Source organism: Rhinatrema bivittatum, chromosome 1 (assembly GCF_901001135.1).
Source record: "Rhinatrema bivittatum chromosome 1, aRhiBiv1.1, whole genome shotgun sequence".
In the NCBI taxonomy this organism is placed as follows: Eukaryota; Metazoa; Chordata; class Amphibia; order Gymnophiona; family Rhinatrematidae; genus Rhinatrema; species Rhinatrema bivittatum.
The window spans coordinates 337,781,616-337,803,265 of NC_042615.1; the positions used below are offsets into that span (position 1 = coordinate 337,781,616).

General features: G+C 44.8%; 1 long non-coding RNA gene across 1 annotated transcript; it reads left to right on the top strand.

The window, feature by feature from the left end:
• The first annotated feature begins 230 nt into the window (after positions 1–230).
• LOC115080738 lies at positions 231–20,929 on the top strand. Its single transcript, XR_003853642.1, has 3 exons — positions 231–356; positions 19,541–19,575; positions 20,798–20,929. It is a non-coding gene; the product is annotated as an uncharacterized LOC115080738 (long non-coding RNA).
• The last annotated feature ends 721 nt before the right edge of the window (positions 20,930–21,650 follow it).

Below are 21,650 nucleotides of genomic sequence, written 5' to 3' on the forward strand. Positions count from 1 at the left end.
TAACCCAAAGGGACTGTGGAACGGAGGAAAAAAGGGGTGTCTTTGCAGAGGGGGGGGGGGGGTCAACTCACTGGATAGGCCCTCCCCAACCAAGTGAGACAACTTGGAATGTCCAGTGGCAGGAAAGGGGCGGGTTCCCCACCCCCCGGAGGAATCAGGGAAAGAGCCAGAAGGATCCGCCCTGATGAGGGGAGGAGCTAATAGGGGCCCTGGGAGATGAAGAGGAGGAGTTGGAATTCATTCAAGCAGGAGAAAGGAATAAACTACCCCTCAGAAAGGGAAGTCAGCGATGTGGACATGGAAACTGAGTGAGCCGAGGGATTTATAAGCTGGAGAAGAAAGGAAACTGCAAGCAGGTACAGCACACTTTTAGAAGGGAAAGATATTTGTGGGAAGTTGTGGCAGGGCTGACCCCAACCAAAGTATTGGTTAGGAATCGTCATGCCTTACCACAGGTGGGAGGTGTTTAAATCTGCTCAGCTTGTTTTTGTGTGTTTGTGGCCTTGCAAAGTTGTGCTGAGCGGTGCTACAATTCAAAGAGAGAAACTGTTTCTTTCCCTAGAAAAAGATTGTATCTAATCACAAGGGTGGGGTTTTTTTTTTTTTTTGGTGTGTGGTTGTGGCCTTGCAAAGCTGTGATGAGCAGTGCTATTCCAAAAAAAAAAAAACCCACCTATTTCTTTCCCGAGGAAAAGAATGTGATTAACCACAAGGTTTGTTTTTTTTTTTGGTGTGTATGTTTTTGTTACTTGGCAAACCTGTGGGCTGAGCAATACTATAAGCCCAGGAAAGGAAAGTGCCATTTCAAATGTTGGGGAGGAAGGCCTACCAGGAGGCAGGCCCTGAAAGAAGAAAGAAAAAGACTTGCCCATTTACTGGAAGGGAGACGTCCGGACAACTGCTCTGAGGAAGAGGATTTGGACATTCCCTATCTTTCCTGGGCATCCTGTGAACCAAGATTTTTAAATTTATTTATTCTGCCTCGTACAGAGGCGCACCTTTCCCTTCAAGTTGCGTCAAATAAATTCTGGGAGTTCTGCAGCGGGGAAACAGAGGTGGGAATTCCAGTGGTGTTCCAGCGGACCGGAGGTGTCGGATGACCGTGGACCTTCACAGTATACATTATCAAACATATTTGTATACTTTTACACCTCCTAGTTGACTGATGCAAATTAAATCAGACCAGTCTGTCTGCTGCTTGTTGGAGTCAGGATGAAGTGCTAGAGAGTCTAGGTGAACTGGAAAAGGACTCAGTGAACTGGCAGAGATATCGGTGAACTGGAGATTCACAAGTACTTTTCAAAATGGTATATACACAAACTTTATAAAATACCTGCCTCCGTGTTTAATTTTGGGTGCTTATTTGTGCAGTGTCACAATTTAATGTTTCCTCTAATTTTTGACAGGCTGCCTGTGCAAACATTTCCTTTTGCGCAACTTATTATAAGCTGACCTCAAATTTGTGCACTAGGAGGAAAGTGTGCTGAAGCAAGTATAAAGGAAATAATATCTGGATTTTGAACGTGCTAAATTATTATTTTAATGAAAATAAAATTCTACATTTCAACATATTTGATTTCTTTTTTTTAGTTAAGCATAATTATATAGTAAAGATATGCAGTATACGCTATTTATGCCATTTTATACACATGCTATGTTTTGCTGCATGCTCAGTATTCATGACCTGTGTGCACACACAAATACATTCAGCATAGATGGAACAGTGGTCACGTTTATTTTGCACATAAAATATACATGTATATGTTTATAAAGTGAGCACAGAAAGTATGGTTTCTTGAATTGGAACTGTATGTGTGGATTGAAACATATGTGTATTTTCAGACAGAAAGACAAGATACAGCAACCAACCTCAATCAGGCCAATACAGAACGGTGCGCTCGGCTGAGTACACCGTTAGCTCCCATTTGGCTGTGCGTTTTCGACGTGCTATTTTTACCCCTTATACAGTAAGGGGTAATAGTACATGGAAAATGCACGGCCAAACCCCCCCCGAAACTAATAGTGCTCATCACATGCAAATGCCTGTTGATGAGCCTATTAGGTATTCACCCGCAATACAGAAAGCAAAATGTGCAGCCAAGCCGCACATTTTAATTTCAGACAGCATCGGGCAAGTATACAGGAAAGCAGAAAAAACTGCTTTTCTGTACACCCTCTGATTTAATATCATAGCGATATTAAGTTGGAGCCCCAAAAATAAAAAAAATTAAAATTAAAAAAGAAACAAAAACCTGCCTGCGGGTTGGAAAATGAACGCTCAATTTTGCCGGCGTCTGTTTTCCGAACCCATGGCTGTCAGCGGGTTCGACAACTGACGCGGTAAAATTAAGCGTCGGCTGTCAGACCCGCTGACAGCCGCCGCTTCTGCCAATAAGGAGTTGCTAGGGATGTGCTAGTGTCCCTAAGCGCCTCCTTATTAGCACGGACCCTAATTTAAATAGTGAATCGTGTACCCAGGAGAGGTGCCTGGGTGCGCGTTGGGAGAGCAGGCGCTCGCCTCTGAGCGCCAACTCTCCCGCGCACTTTACTGTATGGGCCTGAATATGAGCAGGAAAGCTCTGATGTCCTTCCTGCCCCTGAACAGCACAGCCCTTTGAAATGGTAAATCTACATTCTGGCGAGGCACCAGAAAGATTTGGGGTTTCAGAGGGGACTTAATGAGTGGGGCAGGTGTTTTCACTTTAGGGGATTTTCTGAGGCAGCAAGCCAAATATAAAGTTAACACTTGGTGCAAGACAGGTATTTAGTTTTCTAGCTTTACTAAGCCCACAAGAAACAGTGCGCATAGAGCTCATACCATGCTATTTCCCATAGGTCGTGCAAAAACCTTATTTGCTTATGATGCTTTCTCATTACATAAGGATAAGTGCTAATTTTTTTTTTTATTTCATTTATACTTTATTAACTTTTCAAAATGAACATCAACGTATTTCACTTTGTACAGAAACATGGCATCATAATCGCAATAATTGTACAAAGAAATATTTAAATCTGCAAATCTCCCTTATGTTACCCTTTAGACCACTATCACGTTGGGGGGTGGAGGGAACAGTAGGAATATATAGGTAATTCTTTCAAATTCTAAAACAAATAACAGGCTACCCTATAATACCCCAAATAACAAATAATGAGCATTCCTTAATTCTGTAGCATCAACTGGACTCTTTTTGATTGTATAAAGTCCTTCAACTGTTCTGGTTGGAAAAAAATATAACTATCTCGGTTATACTTCACTGCACACTTGCAGGGGAATCTCAGGAAAAATGACGCTCCCAACGCCAATGTTTCCTGCTTCAATGCCAAAAAACGTTTTCTTTTCATCTGTGTAATTTTTGTTAAGTCCGGATATATTCTCAATTTTGCACCCATAAACAATGATTCCATCTTTTGAAATATGCTCTCATTACATCTGTAAGATCTTTCTCATTGTAGAATGTAATCAATAAAGTACTTCTTTCAGTTATTTCAAATCCCGAAGATTCTAGAAACTCCGTCAAATTGGCAAAGTCTCTTGGGATTTCTTGTACATTCTGTCTATTCTTGCTTGGCAAAAAGTATACTTTGTCTAGGGGTGGGGTTACTTGAGAAGGAAATTCCAAAATTTAAGTGAAATATCTTTTAATTGTACCACGAGGAAATTCCCCCACTATCCTAGGAAAATTCAGTATATGTAAATTTAGATATCTTAACGCATTTTCAATCATTTCTATTTTTCTATTGATGTTACCACAATCTTGAATTATCACATTTTGCACAGATTTCACTTGCTTGATCTCATTTTCTACTTTTTCAAATTTCCCAGTTACCTCCTGCTTTTGTGTTCCAAAATTTTTATTCAACAAATCCATTTGTTGAGACAAGTTATTGATTTTGTCAGAACAGTCTCCACATGATTTTACTATGGCAGAAGTTAGGTGCCAGAGAGCGTCTAAAGTCACCACCTCAGGCTTTTCCAAGCCTATCAGTACTCCGGTGGAAGGAACGGGAGTTATTGCAGGCCTACCTTCACAACTTCCTGCCTGCACTTCTCCACTGTCCCGATTACGCTCACCGGGCTGAATCGCCTCTGTCTCTTGGAGGCTAGTGGCTAGAGGGTCCTGCGACACAGCTCCCTCCTCCTGCGAGCGAATGATCTCCCCTTCGGAGTCCGTCCTCGAGCTCGGGGTCGAAGTCCCTCTGTGCTCCGGTGGTGACCTCTCATCAGGTGGGGATAGTGATATTTCGTCCGTAGTTAGCTCCGCTCCTCCTACTGCGGGTCCAACAGCCGGAACACTATTCCCCTGTGGTGTGGGTATTTGGGCGCACTGTGTGATGGTTCTTTGCCCGGGAGGTAGGGTGGTCACGGAGGGGTAGTTCCTCACCCTACCCTTTCTTTTTGGCGGCATTTCGAAGCAGGAAAAACAAGATTTACTAAGAAATTCTCAGGGGACAAACAAGCAGTGCTGCCGATCAGGGCGCCATCTTGACTCCACCCCCAGGATAAGTGCTAATTTTAAAATTACAACTTAACGTAATTCCTTGCTGCAGAGCACATTGGGGTTCCTGGCACGCATACATGGATGCGCCAATTTTATAACATGCCGGCGTGGTGATGCAATCAGGTCTCCCCCGTTCCTCTCCCCCCCCCCCCCAGTCCGCTCTAATTAAGGAGCGGACTGGGAAGAAACTTTCCTATCCCTAACCCTACACTTCCTACCTCTACTCCTCTCCTGCCCGACCCCCTATCTTAACCCTAACTATCCCCAATTTTTTTTGTTTTTTTTATTTACTGCTCCGATGGAGTAGAAGTAACTTCTGCGCGCCGCCAGCTACCAGCACACGATTCCCCGGGACAGGAACTGATGGTGCTATCCCGGCCCATCCCTTCTGACAGGTCTGGCTCTTGGGCACATATCAGTTTACGTGCATGGCTGGGCCTGTTCGAAAATGTGCGAGCAAGGCCCGGCCACGCACGTAAACCCTAAAATTTACGTGTGTGGGCCTTTGAAAATTTACCTGATATTTATTTATTTTTTGCTAGGGTGACCATGTGTTCTCTCTTCCCTGCCTGAGAGTAGGCCCCATCTTGCTCTCCTGCCCTGCAAAAAAAAAAAAAAAAGTCTCACCTCATGGCAGACAGCCAGGAGTCAGAAGGGCTGTGTAGGGCATGGCCAACCAATGGGAAAGCACTGTGGTCATGAAGGCGAAAGCAAGCTTTGTAGAGATGTGAATCGGAACCGGTATCTGTTCTGATTCCGGTTCCGATTCACATCGTGAAATTTTTTTCTTGCAGTCCGATCGTTTTTTTTTTTTATCAGCTGCGCCCGAGCCAATAACCAAAATATACAGCCGACTCTTTAAAATAAGTTTGTTAGTATCCCCCCCACCCTCCAGCCCCCCCCCAAATTTTTTAAATACCTGGTGGTCCAGCAGGGGTCCCGGGAGCGATCTCCCGCGCTCGGGCTTTCGGCTGCCACTAATCAAAATGGCGCCGATGGCCCTTTGCCCTTAGCAAGTGACAGGGTATCCGTGCCATTGGCCGGTCCCTGTCACATGGTAGGAGCAATGGACGGCCGGCGCCATCTTTAAAATGGCGTGGGCCATCCAGTGCACCTACCATGTGACAGGGGCCGACCAATGGCACCGATAGCCCCTGTCACATGGTAAGAGCAAAGGGCCATCAGCACCATTTTGATTAGTGGCAGCCGAAAGCCCGAGCGCGGGAGAATACTCCCGGGACCCCCGCTGGACCACCAGGTATTTAAAAATTTTTTGGGGGGATACTAACAAACTCATTTTAAAGGGTCAGGTTGTGTCCTTTCTTCCCGCCCCTCCCCCCCCCCCCCCTTCATAACGATAAGAAAACCCACTAAATTAATCATGGGGTTTCCTATCGCTATCGGGGACCTCCCGATATCTGACGATATTGAAAATATCGGAAGATATTTTCAATCGTCAGATAAATGATTCATATCCCTAAAGCTTTGTTTCAGGAATGGAGGGGGAGTCTGGGGAAGCTCTTGGACTGGTGGCACCTGTAATGGAGAGGGAAAGGTGGTCACTATCCCCAAGACAACTTAGAATCAGCAGTGTTCACTTCCTGTTTTGTTGTGCAAAATAAAGGGAGATCAGAGCTGCACATTTCCCAAAGCTGATAAAGAAAATCCAAGACTTCCCCCAAAAGAATGAGCAAGAAAACCTCTGTATAATTATGGGGGAAAGAGGAGAAGTAGCAGTTACAACAGCAAAAAATATGTGGTATGCTGGCATCAGGCCAAAAATGAAACCTGAAATGGACAATATGGACCGGCACCAAAACCTGAGCCATGTTCCTGAGGCTGTACTTTCCATAACCTGTACCTTTATTTTACTTATTGCTAATTGTAATTTTCTCCTTCTTTTCCTACTCTTTATTTGAATCATTTGCAACCCCCTCTTGGTTTTGGGCTACCTAATTGAAGGGTTACAGCAGAGTCCCAGGATCATAGCTTCTCTCCTGGATCTCAAATAGTTCTCAGACATCAGATTAATAATTCCGGGGGGACTGGTTCAGCGATGGGGAGAGGGAGGAATCCCCAGGGCCTTTATGCTGTGGTGGGGACTTAGTCTCTTGTGCACACAGTCACTGAATGCTTGCTACTCACAGAGATAGAGAATCCCTCTCAATAAGGCAGAAATGGTATTCAACAAAAATAAGCTTTACTGAAGTTTGAAAAATAGGATACCTGCCAATAGTCCTGGGGGAATTCTGCACTACTGTGGAGTGCAGAATTTGTGCAGAATTCTCCCCCTGCACAGAATTGCCAAATTCTGCGCAGAAAATGTCAGAGGGGACCCCGGCACGCTGCGACTGGAGTGCATCGTTTGTGGTGAAGACGAAGGCCCCGGCATCCCGCAAATGGAGCACACACACCATTCACGGAGAGCATGAAGGCCCCTGCGTGCCTCGGGGCGCACTCCACTCGCGGCAAAGATGAAGGCCCCGGTGAGCATTACTGTATGTAGAGAGGTGTATGTGTGTGGGTGTGAGAGGAGGGGGAGGAGGTGAGAGAGAGAGAGCAAGGGGGTGAGCAGGAGGGTGTGAGACAGAGAGTTAAGGGAGTGTGAGAGAGACCAGGGAGGGTAAGCAGGGGGAATTGAGAGAGCAGGGGGTTGTTTGATTATGGGTGCCAGAGAGGGAGCCTACTATATGAGGAGATTGTGAAGGAGTGTGTATGTGTGTGAGAGATTGGGAGCTGGTATGTATGAAAAAGGGATACTGGTATGCTGGTGTGTATGAAAAAGGTATCCTGTGTCTGTGAAGAGATTGTGTATGTGTGAGAGAGAGCCTGTGTGAAGGAGTGTGTGAGAGAGAGACATAGGAAGCCTGTGTGAGAGAGAAAGGGAGCTTGTGAGAGTGTGCATGCAAGAGAGAGGGACCTTTTATGAGGGGATGTGTATGTGTGCAAGAAAGTGAGGGAACCTGTATGAGGGTGTGTGTATGTGCACTAGAGAAAGGGAGCATGTGTGTGTGTGAGAGGGAGGGACAGAGGGAGCCTGTGTGAAGGGCAGTACTGAGAACAGGGTCAAACTCTGGGACTGGCGACAGAGTGGAAGGGGTTGCGCCTAGAGGTGGAGGGGAGAGATACTGGCAGGTGGAGGAGTTGGGGCCTGAGAGGGCAAAGTGGCCAGGGGAGTAGGGAGAGCGAGTGGAAGGGACACTCTTACAGTGAATTTCTAGGGAAATTCTGCTCAAAATATTTAAAATTCTGCATCATTAAGTAATAACTGTTTTCTGTATTAATTTAAAATGTATTTACTTAGGACTGTTATGTAAATTGTGTTATTTTGACCAATATAAAGTTTGCAGAATTTTAAGTTTTTATGCACAGAATTTATTTTTTTTTTGTGCAGAATTCCCCCAAGAGTATATAGCAAAAATCAGAGAGAGTACTACAAAATCAACAGTGTCTTTATGTATTCTGCACTTCCTTTTCCTTCTAGATTAGTACCATAAAACTCTCTCCAAAAGGGGTAAGGAAATTGTCCTGTCCCTACAGCATCAGGCAGAGGGGAAAAGTTCAAAAATCCCCCACTCTCTTTCTCCTCTGAAGAACAAAAATTCAAAACGCTGTACAATCAAAAAGCAGACCTCAGAGTAATTGCCACCCACCGTCAACTGGTCTTGGATAGCAACCCTGAACCAGATACAGCCCACTATTAACTGCATGGGGAAAGTGACTGTTCCATAAAAATCTCAAAATCTTCTTTAACTCTAAACTCCAAAAACTGTCTCCTTTGGCCTTGTCCACTGTGACGCAGACACACCTCACAGCATCTGGTCAGCCTACCTGGGGGTTGGCAAAGACCTTTTGCACATGTTCCCGTATCCTTATATGTGAGCCTAAAGCCCATCCCATAAGTGGAAAGGGAAGAACAAGGAAGGGGGCTATACCAGGCTAAGATATAGGAAACCCTGACACGCCTGGTTACATCCTCCTCCAGATTTAAAAAAAAAAACAAAAACAAAACCAAAAAACTTCAGCAGGACACTGATTCAGATTCTTTTTTTCTAGCAGCAGCATCTAAACATTGAACATTAACACCAATGGTGTAATATTTGTCATTGGGCACTCGGTGCAGCACTCACCCAAAAAACTATGGCCAGCATCCATAATATATCGGGCTTGGTAGTGTGTCCGTCAGTGCTCGCGCATGTTCCCCAGCCCGCCGATAGATGGCGCTATAATATATCGGGCTTGGTAGTGTGTCCGTCAGTGCTCGCGCATGTTCCCCAGCCCCGCCGATAGATGGCGCAGATGGCTCCCTGGCTGCCTTGGAGGCTTAAACACAGCACAGGTACGAAGGACAGCGGCCATCGCGGGACAGGCAGAATATAGCAGAGGAGACCCTGGCATGCAGCGAACAGAGCACGTCCCGCGGCACACTCTCTGTTCGCGGTGAGGAGGAAGGCCTGGTGCGCCGTTCGCGGCAAAAAGGGAAGGCCCCCCGTGTGCTGCGATGGCGCACCCGGGCCATCGCCTTTGCTGAGAATGGAGCGTGTGCCATGGGAAGCGTCCGTTCACAGCATGCCGGGGTCTCCGCTGCTATTTTCTGCTCAAGGCGAAAATGGAAGGCCCCCCGTGTGCTGCGAATGGCGCGCCAGGCTTTCATCTTCGCCGCGAACGGCATGGGTCCTGCGGCATGCCGGTGAGAGAGAATGGAGGGGAGGGTGAGTGAGAGCAGGAGGGTGTGAGGGAGCATGGGGGGGGGGATGCCGGTGAGAGAGAATGTGTGTGTGTGTGTGTGTGGGGGTGACAGAAAGCATGGTTGGTGAGAGGGGGTGGGGGAGGGTTTGAGAGAGAGCATGGGAGGTAAGAGAGGGTGGGTGGGGGGATGCCGGTGAGAGAGAATGTGTGTTTGAGAGAGGACAGGGGGTGTGCAGGAGTGCGAGAGACAGCTTGGTTGGTAAGAGGGGGAGTGCACGGGATGCTTTGAGTGTGGGTTTCAGAGAGGGAGCCTATATGAGGGGATGTGTGTGACAGAGAGTGAGGGAGCCTGTATGAGGGTGTGTGTATGTGGAAGGGACACTCTTACAGTGAATTTCTAGGGAAATTCTGCTCAAAACAAGAGCAGATGTACCAATAAAAAGGCTCACCGCCCGGGCGTAGAACAGGTACAGTTGCTAATAGTCATATAGTGGGTAAGCATTATACACAATACGTCATGTAAGTGTAACCCCCCCATCCCTGTGTGCAGACTGCACTCTAATGGGGCCATAAAATAATTTATAAGTTCTTTGGGGCAGGAACCCAGGCTAGCTCTCCATCCTCCCATTCTTCCCAGGGTATAGGTTATTTTGGGGGATGAAAGGAGTCCTCGGTTCCCAGTGCAGGGTGACTAACTCTCTCCATCTGGAATTCCCGGGCTAGAGAAATTCTGATACTCAGTGTGCTGTGCATAGTGTGCCAAAGAAATCAAAGGAGTCACTGTGTTAGTGTCCAAATCAACTTTACTGTTGCACATAGTTAAAAAATGCCACAATACTGGTCCACAGAACCACAAATATGTTCTTTACAGGTTTTTCCTCAATCTGAACAGGAATGTCTGATGCCAGAGCCAGGGTACCTTCTACCCTCCAGGTTGTTGGAAAATAGAGTCCCAGGTGGGCAGGGTGTCCTTTGGATGGGCAGAACACCTGCTTCCACATGGCCAGAATACTAAGCCGCTGTTCAGAAAGTTAAAGTCTCTATTTCCCCAGGGTTTGAAGAATCACCGGATGGGTGTCCTGCTCCCAGCAGGAAGGAAGGGCGGTCAGAACTTCCGACCTGGATCTTGAAATTAGGCTGACAAAACTGAGGATAACTCTGGAATGGCTCACAACAGACCACTGGCACCCCCTTTCTCACCGAGGCAATGGGAGGCAGGTCTTCCTTGACTCCAGGAGCTGAAGAGGCTCCAACGAGGCCCCTATGCTCAAAAGGTAAAAGTCCAACAAATGTAAGAGGGATCTCCCACCAGACAGGTTGGGTATTGGCTGGGCAGAAACCCTCCCGACCCTAACCAGAGCAACCAAACAGGATTTGCCTGGCTAAAACTGGCTGGGCCTATAAAGCAACAACATCTAAACTCCTCTCTGCTTCCTGTATTTATTTCTAACTCAAAGGACTGCCTGCCAAGCTGTAGCAAGGGTGCGGTTATATACTGTTACAAATGGACTGGCCGTTCCAGACCCTGCAGAAGGAAGGGCTGTATTTGAATGGATCCTCCCTTCATTCATCCTACTCTAGCTAACTGACGCTGCACTCACCCAGGGCTTATTGGCAAACCGAGAAGTGCCCGAGTTACATAAGGCAATCACATTAAACATAGACTAGCACCATGGGTTTTCTTATACAACACCTGTAAGTCATTACAAGCTCTCAAGGAGGAGCTCCCAACCTTTCCATACTTCAACACCTCTTAACACCATTGGCTCCACAAACCAGAGGACCATTACCTATGGACAGCAGTAACCTAACCATCCCTCCATATCTGAGGGAACGATCCTCAATCTAGGCACAATTGGCCCTCTTCCAAGAAAAAGCGAGGGTAACAGACTGGCACACACGGGCCGTTCCGCTAACCTACACAGAGATGCCTTCACAATAAAGAGGTCTCAGTCCCATCCATGGCAAGCCCGAATGCGGAGTTAGCAGGAAACACTACAGAAAAAAGACAATATCCACTTAAGTCCGCATCCCAATGAAAATATGGCAACCACATACATGTATACCATTCCACGTCAGTAGGAACCACTGCAGCTTAAATTAACCTTCAGTGTAATCCCTGGGGGAGATCACACGTAGGAAAACCCCTAAAAGGAGGACACTGATTGCTTGATAGACTTTTTGGTATTAAACAAATATTTCCATAGCCAAATAATATATCACAAAATAAAGTTAGTCGAGAATAGTAGCATAAGGAATTAAATATATATACTGAACATCAGGATTTTTAAATTTTTGTGAATATTTTTCTATTTTTATGATGATTTTTTTCTTAAATAAACAGTAACATAACATATCTTCATCTTACTCTGGCAGTATTTCAACACATCTGTTATTTGCTCAGGGCACCAGCACAACTAGCAACCTACAAGCAAATCAAAACATTCCTATACCATTTTCAGTTGGAACATAAATAATACTCCCACATACTCACAGTAAGGAATAAGTGCCTCCTAATTAATTCTTAATTCAGCAGCCGGTCTCCTGGCAACTCTAACAACTTTTCGTTGGCTTTTGATATGCCAGGTGCCACTTGCTTGAAGCTGAGGTAGATGGGTGTAGAAATCTGTAAAAAAAAAAAAAAGCAGAGGGACAAACATACCCTCCCACAAAAGGCAAATCACAGAAACACTACATTTCTTTTAAATTCCCAACATGATAAGGAAAAAAAAAAAATCAGCAATATTAAACTCAGTTCAAAGATATCTCAGTCAGCTTACTATGTGTTAACCGGGCAAGCCAGTTTATCCAGCACACTCAAGCGACAAGTACTCACAGCAAGATGACTAAGGCTATAACTTCTGCCTACCAGATCACCCTAGCAGGTATCTGGGGCCTCTCCTCAATCCAGCGTTTGATCCAGTTCCTCTGAGTTCACTGAATCTGGGCAGTCCCTTTGCTGCTCCATTCCAGCTGCATTGAGGCTCCTCCAGGGGCAGCGGGGCACTGCTTTCTGTCTCCTGACTGGCCCCAGAGTGAACACGCTCTTTTTGTGAGCTGGGAAGAAAAGGAGACACCTCCCTTTTAAAGCAGCTCCCTCTTCCCCTCGTCACTGCAACGCTGAACGCAACATTGGGCTCTGCCTTCTTCCGCTGAGATGCTGTGGCAGTTCTCCCAAGCCACCGGGCCTGCCTCTCCCAGTGGCAGCGGTGATCCTTCATCTGGCCAAGCTCCTCCAAAACTGGCCACAATGCAGGGGTAAGTCTCTGCAGACTGAGGATTCTTTTATTTTGGAAACCTCTCTGCTCCAGCACCGCTCCCGTTCTTCCTTTGCCGCAGTAAGAACCACGGGGCAAACAGCCTGCAGTGGAGGCAGCCCCAGCTGCTTCCACTCTCTTCATCGAGCCCTCACCACCTGGGCCTTCTCAGCCACCATGGCTCTCCCCTCTACAGGCCCCGCTTTTTCCTCACAGATGCCTTCAGTCCCATAGCCATTAGAAAAGCAACAGGCAAGCAGATTGCAAAACATGCAACTCATCTCTGCTTTCTTCACAATCAGGCCTGCATGAGGTAGGTCTCTCTCTGCCCCTCCTACAGTGGCATGCAGGCTCTTCCCCTCCCTCCAGGGCTGTAAAGGGGATGGCCACTTGGCAGTAGAACCTACCTCCTTCTCTGCAAGCCATGCCACCTCTGATGATTCAGGCAGATTCCTTTCCACCCCACTGCTTACATCACTGAGCTCTACAGAGTATATTTGTAGATCCTCCTGGCCCCATGTAACATGCACAGCCTCCCAGCAAGGGGTAAGATGATTTTTCTTGCCATCCTCGTCCCCACAGGCGAGGCTGGTAGCCATCTTAACTCTATTATAGTCAATGGGGACATTTTTCACAAATTCCCTATTGATTTTAACATCTGTCTTCACATAAAAATGGTCCATAGCCACCACAAGTGCACCTACGAGTCCCTGTTCAGGCACTGTCTGTAAACCCCTCTTGGTTTTGAGCCAACTAATTGAAGGGTTACAGCAGAGTCTCAAAGTCATAGCTTCTCTCCTGGATCTCAAAGAGCTCTCACACATTAGATTAATAACCCCCGGGGGGGGGGGGGCACGAGGTCAGGTTCACTGGCAGGGTGAGGGAAGATCATCAGGGCACTTTGTGCTGTGGTGGGGAACTCAGTCTCTTGTGCACGCTCTCTCTCCTAAACACAGCCACTGATTGGGTTGTGCAGGAGAAAAAAATTCATTTTTGTTTTCAGTTCTTTTTTTGGGAGTTTTTTTTGCCAAAAATTTTGGTTTATGGATTGTATGATTCATTTTCATTCCTGAGAAAAAACAAAACAAACAATTAAAAAAATTCCCCCCAAAACAGCCAAAATATGAAAATGAGACCTCCCGCCCATCCACCCGAAAAAATGCTGGGGTCGGGATTCCTCCCGTCCCCCACTTTCCTGGTTTGGTGGGGATCCATCGACTTTGGCCTACGCCAAAGCCTCAGCCTTACATAGGCCGAGGGCACAATAGGTTGCCACGAACTCTGCCTGACCTGGAGGCTGGGTCCCGAGACCTAGGCCGGGGCCCAGACCCAGGCCTGATGCCACTACCTGGTATGGAGGCCAGGTCCTGATGTCAGGGCCTTGGCCCAGACCCAGGCCCAATGCTGCCACTGGATCCAGAGCCTCAGCCAAGGCTGGGGCCTGTTTCCAGGTCTGACACTATGACCTGACATGGAGGCTGGGTCTCGACTCCGGGGCCTCAACCCATACCCAGGCCCGATGCTGCGACCCAACCTGGAGGCTGGGTCCCGACAGCAGGGTCTAGGCCCAGACAAAGGCCCGATGCCGGGGCCTAGGGTTATCCAGATTGCCTAGTCAGATATATCTCATATTCAGGTAGGTTAGCCAGATAATTCAACCCCCTCCTCTATATACTCCTGGAAAGCCCCTTTGTTATCCAGCTAAATTATAGCTGGATTCATTTAGCATGCACAAAAAGCCTTCTAAAGAACAACAGGCATGAGAGATTTTTTTTATTATATTTGGAGAGATTTGCAAGATGACCTAGATGTAATCTACTTCCTCATCCAACTTTCATGACAAAACTTGAGAAGACATAGAACTTCATGATCATTGCCTCTTCTTTCTTACTTTGTGTCAATAAACTGTAAGGCACAACTACTTGATCAGCATATATAGTCATATGGGGAAGGGTTAAGGGAAGGCTACAAGAAGAGAGAAAGGGTTTGCATCTATATTGGATACCATAAATGTATACATGAAATATTGATGTTTGTCACAAACATTGGTTATTTATTCCCTCTCATGTAGAAAACAGAACTAATTAATGTATTAGCTGAATGTAGGCAAATATGACCTTCGCATATCAGTGTACACATTGACACATACAGGATACAGTAAAAGACATCAGGATGTTAAAGAAAAAGCATATTGATAGATTTAGAGGCTTAGAGGTGAATTTAACAGCCCGGCGCACACATCAGTTGGGGAATACACGAATAAATCGGGCTTGCGTTCACCGACTGTATTTTAAAAAGTTTCAAGATACGCACACAAATGCCACAGCAGGCACATCTCAAAAATCAGGGCATGGGCATGGTCTGGGCTTTTAGGGCATGAACCTGTGATGAGCGAGTAAATACTTAGGCAACCTGGTGCGCACTGAGGTCTCCTGCTACCTAACTTTGCTCTTGCTATGGATACAGTGTAAGTTAACATTTAAATATCTGCAGGGTTTTAAGGGTCAGGGCTAACTGGGGAGAGTGAAGGCTATCAAACCATGGGGGGTTGGAGGACCTATCTCTTAGCTAGCAAACTGGGAACGAACTGGTAAAATTGAGAAGTGCGTCAGCACATGCCCCTTTTAATGTCCCCTGATTTAAGCGAGAGAAGCAGAATTTGCACGCACAGGAGCGTGCCCACTTAAAATTTGGTGCATATATGCACACAGCCAGGCTATTTTGTAAAATGAGCCCATATGTGTGCACATGTTATTAAATGGCTGCGTTCCTAGACGTGGGCCAACATATGTGCACACGCACACCAGTTGGAAAGTTACTATCAATGTGTACATATTGACACATAGAGGGTATACTAAAAGAAATCAGGATGGTAAAGAAAAAGCACTTTGATGGATTTAGAGGCAATGTGGCATGGTGATAGCTGAAGCCAGAAGAATGCAGGGCTGCATAGAGAGAGAAGAATAACCAATAAGAAAAAAGAGGTGACAATGCCCTTGAAGAGGTCCATGGTGAGGCTTTACCTGGAGTACTGTGTTCAGTTCTGGACCCTGTATCTCAAAAAGGAGAGAGACAGGATGGAGGCGGTCCAGAGAAGGGCGACCAAAATGGAGTGGGGTCTGTATCGGAAGACTTATGAGAAGAGACCGATGGATCTAAATATATGTACCCTGGAGGAAAGGAGGAGCAAGGTAGATATGATACACACCTTTAGGTACCAGAAAGATTTTAATGATGCATGAACATTGAACCTTTTCTATTGGAAAAACAGATAGTAGAACTAGGGGTCACGAAATGAAATTCTAGGGGGAACGACTCAGAACCAACATCAGGAAATATTTCCTCACAGAGAGTATGGTGGATGCCTGGAATGCCCTTCTGAAAGAGGTGCTAAGGGCAAAAACAGTATATTAATTCAAAAAGGCATGGGATACACACCTCGGATCCTTAAAGGCTAGAACATGGAAATGAAGAAAAGGATGCATGGGGCAGCTGTTACTACCTTTAACCAATTAGCTTTCATGATTTTGACGCAATTGCAACGTTATTCTCCATTTCAATGGTAGGGTTGAAACAGGAATTGGATTCAGATGACAGCCAACTCTGGGCCTTGACTTTAAAGGTCCAGGGTGTACTAGTAAATAGATATTAGGGATAAAGCATAGGGTTGCTTCTATGGCCAAGTCCAAAGCAAAGCATTTTCAAGCAGCATTGTCTGAATTATCAAGGCTGCTCACCTTGTAAAAATGTTGCTAATAGTATTATTACCCTTAACAAAAAGCTTGGGGGTTTCCTGCACAGAGTGGCTATTATCACCCTTAAAAGAAACATGGGGTAACTTGTACAGAGCGGCAGTTACTACCATAAGAAACTTGCTGGGCAGACTGGATGGACCATTTGGTCTTTTTCTGCCGTCATTTCTATGTTACTATGTTTTATATAAAGGAGTCTATGTACTAAAATGCATGCTAAAAATGTTGTAGTATGTATGTCACTAACATTTTAATGTGTATGCTAACATTCTACATAACAAGGTATGCACTGAATGTTATCATAAACATGTAAAATATATGACAATAAAATGCAAGGAACTAGTATGCACATTAACTGTAATAAATATAATGTTTGAACTCTGTCCAAATCCTTCATGCTACCCAACCCAAAGTGAAAAGGCCAGTTAGCACAGAGGATCTCTTCTTCCCAGCCCCTTCAGCAAGACTGAAGCAGCCCGCCCCCCCCCCCCCCCCCCCCCCACCACAGCATCATCAGGAACACCCACACCATAAGCAACCTTCCTGCAATATCAAGCCATCCATACCATCAAACCCCCTCACACAAGATTAAGTCCACTGAATCTACAACAGTTTTTCACACAAAATCAACCCCCTTCACACCACTGCCCCCGCCTCCAGAACCACAGAGCACCCAGATCGCCACAAAAGAACCTGGATCTCCTTCAAAGCACCCTTTAACCCCTCTCATCCCTCTTCCCCCCCCCCCCCCCCCAGTAATTGTAGTGACCTCTCTTCTACCTCTCCAGGATTAAGCCTTATCATTCTGGAGAGATCCCCGTCTCCACTGACAGGTGGGGTCCAAGAGCCTTTCTCCCTGCATTGCTGCAGACGCTGAACAATACTTCATACCCAAGTATCCAGAGTCCATATTAATGGAAGACCCAACCCTGTTCACAGGTCACACACCCTTCATGCCCGCCCTGTTCACTATACACTCAAAATTGGTCTTTGGTCCTTCACAGCTGTGTTGCATAGCTCAGTGCATGACTCTGCCCTCTTTTAATGGTTTGAAGTTGGCAGGTATGGGCAGGGATTGCTGCTAAGTCAGTAGCTCCCAGCATTCTTTCATCTAGCCCTATGCTCACTGCCAGTCACACAGATGGCAGGTAGAAATGCCTCTGCAAAGCTGATGCACAATCATCATGCTTGTCGTTGTACCCTTACAGATCCTCATCCTGTAAAGCTCCATCTAATAGCTCATCTGTCTTCCTTGCACATAGCTTCAGCATCTACCTCCATGGACCATAATGCCAATGATTTATTTTCCTCATTGACACAGAGGGCATGGTTGTAGCTCACATTTCCCAAAAGCTTGGCTAGATCTGCATCCATGCAATGGGATATAAGCTGGCCTGAATCAGCCACTCCTGAAAATAAACAAGCTCCCTGGGCACTTAAGAAATTGCCCCATACTGATGGGAAAGATGATAACTTTACAATATCAAGAACATCTTATTTTCTTTTCTATCAAATGTAAAGAAAATAGCAAGGAAACATTTTCTTTCTGTAATTACTGCAGAAAATAAGAATATAACTACTATGACATCTGCATTTTCTATGTGCTTGGTGCAGAAAAATGTTCAATACAGTGTTGGCAAATGGATGTGCACTATATTTTCTGTATGCCCTGAGACAGAACTTGAGATGTATTTAGACCTGTCAGAAGTAATTATGCTCTTTCTTTGTGCAAACTCTAACATGCTGTCTATGCTTACTACTCAATATTGCATACCCGATATTTTGTGGGTGATGGCTGAAGCATAAATTATACATCCTTGCATCATCAAAGATCAAAGTTATCTAGCCCAGTGTTAGCACCATGTGAATCTATATTTAGTAATGCTAGACCTCTTTACACAAGTAGAGACAAGATCACAAGGGATGCACTCAATGGCAGAATTCTGGTAGCAGGAACTCCATTTCTGACCTGGTTCCCTCCTCTGATCCCCTTATGAGCTATCTTCTTTCTGTCCAGGAGCACTTTTGCTCATTCTCTCTCTCCTTTGTGGTCTATTTTGTTCTCATCCCCTGGAATTTTCTAGTACAGTTCCATACATCTTTCTATTCCAGTGCTGAAAATTGTTTTGCTATTTACTTGAAAACAGAGGGAGAAGGAAAAGCCCTTTCACTGAGCCATGTTGTTAAGGGCTGAACGCTTCTTCTATAGAATAATGTATATTGAGACAGAGAAGATTTTGATCTTCAAGGTCTTATAATTGATTGCGTCTTGCTCTCTGATCTCTTGAGTCCTTTTTGTCCTGAAATTCTTGACACCACCCTTGGTGTTAGTTACTCTTGTTCCTCAGAACTCAGTAGACATGCCTGAAGATCAATATGATCTTCAGGTATGTCTTCAGTTCCCGTGATGGATTTGTATTTCCTTTGGACAATTTTCTGGGCATCATCATTCTGCTACAACAAAGATTCAATTATTTGTTCTTCTCTGTCTAATTCTTTTTTATATCACTCTGACCTTTCCCAGGGTGTGTGTGTGTGAGTGTGTGTGTGTGTGTGATGTTCTATACTGTGTTATTTTCTGAATATTGTAACTAATGGAGGGGATAAATAAAAAAAAAGCATACTTTGCATACATAGTAGAGAAATGAGCCAATGTGTCCAACTGCTATGCTGGGTTCAGGGCCATTGCAAGCGATAGGCAAGACAGATGCCCACTTGGAGCACCAGGCTGGGGGGGGGGGGGGTAGGATGGGGGAAGAACTAGGCCACTGCCATTGCAGCCAACATCAGAAGAAGTATGTCCCATGTATCAACCATTCTTAGCAAAAGGTTGGCCATGTCTTTGGAGGGGGATCTTATCCCACAAGCAAATTCAACAATGTCCAGGTTGCTGTTAGATCTGAAAGCAGTTTCGCCTATGTTCATTTCATTTTCAGCTATTTCATTCCTCCTTTCATATTCACAGCTGCTTGAGAAATACAACTCTGAATAATTTAAATTCCTTGATCATTGTTAGGATGCTAGATTTTGTGACAGGTTTAGCTGAATCAGACTCCATATTATCCTCATCACTGCAGGACTGCATTTCCACCAACTTAGAATAATATGCCAGGAGCATACTATTCTAAGTTGGTGGAAATGCAGTCCTAAGTTGACCAGGTTATTTAAGATAACTGGTAGCATATTTGAAGGAGGGCTAGAATACAAAATGTTACAATAATTCTACAGATTTGGGTAGATGTGTCTGGATATGTAATACTTAATTGGAAATGTGATTGTTATATTACAAAAAATACAATAAATTCATAAATTTTGCAAATAAATATCTGCTTTTTATTTTCAGGAGCTCTTCAGATCTTCAGGCAGAACAGAAAAGAGGTAACTAACAATATTATTGAAATTGAGAATTCTCATTCCCTCCATTGAATCTTTTATAATTCCTTTGTTTTCTTTTATAGGTTATTTTATTCCCCTTAGAGATTAGGTAAATATACACAACCCCTTCTAGATTTTTTTTTTTTTAATTTTCATTCTCTGTGTGTGTGATCAGTTTTTAAAGGTATCTAGCTGGCTAAGGGCCTGATTTATTAAGGCTTTTCTCCCATTCTGTGTCTATGGGAAAAATGCTTAGTGAACGAGGGCCTAAGTAAGGACTTTAGCCTATTGGATTTAAAGCCTTCAGAAAATTGACCATGCTTAGTGGCTAAATTTAGGCAACCAAATTCAGGACTGGCCCAGGGGCAGGGGTAGGTTGGGGGAGAAAGTTAGGCATCTGGCTCTGATTATCAGCGCTGGCTTCCTAACTCGGCTAGCCAAATCTAGGAGCTTCAATAACAGGCCTACATCTGGCCATTCACACTCCCTGCCTCCTGACTGTAATTAAAAACACCCAAAAACCCCTATTGGCCTCTCTCTCCTTTTTCCCTCCCAACCAACTGTAATTTTACTTTTATGGGAAAAAAAAATGCCCACTGCTCTCCCTCCTGGCCCTCTCTCTAAACTGACTGTCAAAATATGATTTTTAAAAATATCCCCACAGTCTTTTTCCCTTCTCTCTCAACTGTCTAAAACATATTTAAAAAATATGTTCCCGGAATCCCCGCTGCCATTTGTCCTCCTCCTAGTCTCCCGTGAAAACTTAGAAAATGACAGTTGAGACATTTTCTCCCTCCCAGTCTTCTGTCAAAGCTTTATGATACAACATTTTTATTAATTTTCTAATAAACATACTTCATACAAACAGCTTAAGAGGTGCGTGTTTCTGTTACACTTCCCAACTTATACATCAAGATAACGAATATCCAAACTATCTCTTTTATTGTTCTATGCCAATCTCCCCTCCCTCCAGGGCACTCCCCTCTGTTAAAAAAGAAATGTGTCCCGCAAAAAAACTCCCTGCCCCCGCCATTGCTAACCCAAAAAGGACAGAGTGTGAGCTGGTGATCTCCCCTCCCTTCCTGCTGTCCAAAGCAAGAGTTTAATGTGGGTGCCGCTTCTGGGAAGCCCCTTTGTTTGGGAGTCAGTTTGCAACCTACAGTAGAGGTTTCCATTTCAGGGAGAAAAGAGATAAGTACAGCTTTTTTTTTTTTTTTTTTTTCAGGAGAACATCGTTTTAATTGGGTGAGAAATCCAGGAAAATGAGATGCAGACTGTTTCTATGTCAGTTGGACAGTTAGAAAAGAAAATGGGAGAATCAGAGTCTTTGAAATTATTGGTTATCAAGTAAAATGTATTCACTGCCAGCAGGACTGAATAATTTCAAAACTATACTTGGCTGAAAAATGTCAGGGTTTAATTTTCCTTATTTGGAATCTACCTCTGGGATAGATCTGTTTTAAAAGATATATAGTTGAACGTCTACAGTTAACATGGTAGACTTTGCCTCCTATGTCTAATGCAAATTAACCTTTTTTGGGGGGTTATCTATTTGCTCTGAAGATTCTAAGATGAGAGCAACCTTTTCTTTGAGATATCCTCCAAAATGTTACCTTTTGTATAAAAATGATAATTAAGAGCAATATTTGGCCACTGGCTGGATTACAAAGTTAGCCAGATAAACTTATCTGACTAACTTTGGAGGGATATTCAGTAGTGCAGCCACACTACTGAATATAACAGGCTGTATTAAAGATAGCCGGATAACTTAATCCACTAACGTTAGGACTTCTCTTTGATACAACCAAAGTTAGCCAGATAAATTATCTGGCTAACTCTGAATATCGGAGTTAGCTCATTAACATAGGCCTAGATTTAACAAAATGCGGTATCACAAAAGGGGCATGGTTTATCGCAATTTGCGCTAATTACCTATGCGAAGAGCTAAGTTAGTGCAAATTGCGCTCACATTATCAGACTTTGTGATAGGAGCCAGACCTTTGTATTTCCTGCATACAACCACTGGGGGGAGGGGGGGAGAGAGAGAGAGGTGAGGTTTAGGTATTAGTGTAGGGGGT